General features: G+C 48.3%; 1 long non-coding RNA gene across 1 annotated transcript in view; it reads right to left on the bottom strand.

Annotated features, from left to right (window-relative positions):
* Positions 1 to 2,318, bottom strand: part of LOC109382834 (uncharacterized) — a 21,576-nt gene continuing 19,258 nt past the window's right edge. Inside the window, exon 4 of the long non-coding RNA XR_002123997.1 lies at positions 1 to 33. This is a non-coding gene — a long non-coding RNA (uncharacterized LOC109382834). The remainder of the gene's footprint in view (positions 34 to 2,318) is intronic.

Raw genomic sequence — 2,318 nt, 5'->3', positions numbered from 1 at the left:
GGGCGAGGCACCCCAGAATCTGCTCCAGGCCGCCTGAGAGAAAGGAAACTGGGTCTGTTTAATGCCACAGACTTTCTGACCTTCCTGCAAGATCTAACTGAACAGGGAAAAAAAGAGTTGGAGAGGGACCTGGAGAAGCAAGAAGCTGTGAGCTCCACCGCCAGTAACGGGGCTGAGCGGCCAGAGGGCCCCCTCGGAGCTCCGGCCCACGTCAGAAGGCAGGACAGCGGGGACGTCGCCACGGGGCCCTCTGAGGAGCCCACCCAGTAACCTTTGCTCTCAACCTTCCCCATCCCCCTGCCAACGCAGGTCCCTGGGAACACAGGTCAAGCCTGACGTGGAGAGACGAAGAGGGGCAGTAAGTGGAACATGGAATTGAGGTTCTTAGCTGCAAATAACCAGCGGGCTACAGGACCTGCCTGCCATGTTGTTAGAGGGATACGGCAGCGCATACTCGCTTTGTGCTCCACCTGGTTGAGAAGGTCCGTACATTCATAGGACAACCAGCTACTGAGTACCAGACACAGAGCCAGGTGCTTGTCAGGGGTGAGCTCATCTTGTCCTCTCAACAACCATACGAGGAAGATAATACGTAGTGGCCCTGCTGTGCAGCTGAGACACGGGAGGCTCAGAGAAGTTCCCCAGTTGCTCAGGGCCATACAGGCAATTCCTAGCAGAATCTAAACTCCAACCTAGGCAGGTCTGTCTGGCCCTTGGACTAATTTTGGATGCCTTCTTCCCTGACAGGTAAGTGGATAAACATCCACACCACAGAACACCACTCAGCAACAAAAAGGAAGGAACTATTGATACATGACAGGACATGGATGAAGCTCACAAACATCATGCTCAGCGCAAGGAGCCAGACACAAAAGACCACATACGATAGGATTCCATTCACATGAAATTCTAGCAAAGGCAACATAGAGTGACAGGAAACTCAGTAGTTGTCATGGGCCAGAGATGGGGTAGGAAAGGGCATGTAAGGAAAAGTGGGAGGGACGGGGTGTTATAAACGCTCTATATCATGGTTGTGGGAATGGTTACACTACTGTATGCATTTGTTAAACTTAGAAGTGGCCACTTGGAATGGTCACTCACGTTGTATGTACATCAAACCTCAATAAAGCTAGTAAGAACCTTGGATGCCTTGAGTTTGAGGTGCCGATGGAAAAATGGTAGACATGAGTCTGGAGCTCAGAGGAAGCACTTGGGCTGCAGAGAGATTTGGGGGTCATGAGGAAATCCATAGTAGACCCCCGGTGAGTGGATGAGGTTCCCTAGGAAGAGTGTGCAGAACGAGGGGATGGTGCAACCCTGCATAACCCCAAAATTGATGGGGCNTGCCCATTTTTTAATTGGGTTGTTTGTTTTTTTGGTGTTGAGTTGCATGAGCATTTTCTATATTTTGGCTATTAACCCCTTATCAGATATCTCGTTGACAAATATCTTCTCCCATTCAGTAGGCTTCCTTTTTGTTTTATTGATGGTTTCTTCTGTTGTGAAAAAACTTTTAAGTTTGATGTAGTCCCATATGTTCATTCCCTTTACCTTTTTAAGCCACTGTAGCAGAGTGTCTTGTACTCAGTCCTAGCTGATATGAATGATGAGGGCTTGCCCCAGAGAGACAGAAGGGAGAACGTGGGTGACATAATTGATAGGACTTGATAATGCCTGATTAGACATGAGAGGAGGAGGGAATCAGGATGAAAAGAGTGAGTATCTTTCCCTAGATAAGGAATAGAGGAATAGAAACAGATCTTAGTGGACAGAGGCAAATATTTACCATTTTAATAAGTTGCTATGGATTGAATTATGTCCGCTGCCCAAGTCATATGCTGAACCCCAATGTGGCGGTATTTGGAGAGGGGGCCTTTGGGAGGTAATTAGGATTAGATAACGTCATGAGGGTGTGGCCGTGATGATGAGATTCATGATCTTATAAGAAGAGGAAGGGACACCAGAGCTCACTTCCTGCCACCTGAACACACAGCAAGAAGGCAGCCATCTGCAAGCCAGGAGGAGAGTCCTCACCAGCAACTGGGTCAGCCAGCACCTTGATCTTGGACTTCCAGCCACCAGAACAGTGAGAAATGAATATCTGTTCTGTAAGCCTCCCAGTCTATGGGATTTTGTGTGGCAGCCAAGCAAACTACTACATAAGTACTGCATGTTGTGCCAATGAATGGGTTTTTTTCTACTGTCTCCCAATTGTGCATAAACCCCCAAACTGAGGACAATGAGCCACCAATACTCTCCTGTCTAAAGAGAACTGTGACACATGAAAGGTGAGCTAGGAGAGGACAGAAGCACCTCTG

This window comes from Hipposideros armiger, unplaced genomic scaffold, assembly GCF_001890085.2.
Source record: "Hipposideros armiger isolate ML-2016 unplaced genomic scaffold, ASM189008v1 scaffold_71, whole genome shotgun sequence".
NCBI lineage: Eukaryota > Metazoa > Chordata > Mammalia > Chiroptera > Hipposideridae > Hipposideros > Hipposideros armiger.
The sequence above is the reverse complement of the archived record's forward strand: the minus strand, read 5'-3'. Positions and strand labels throughout refer to the sequence as shown.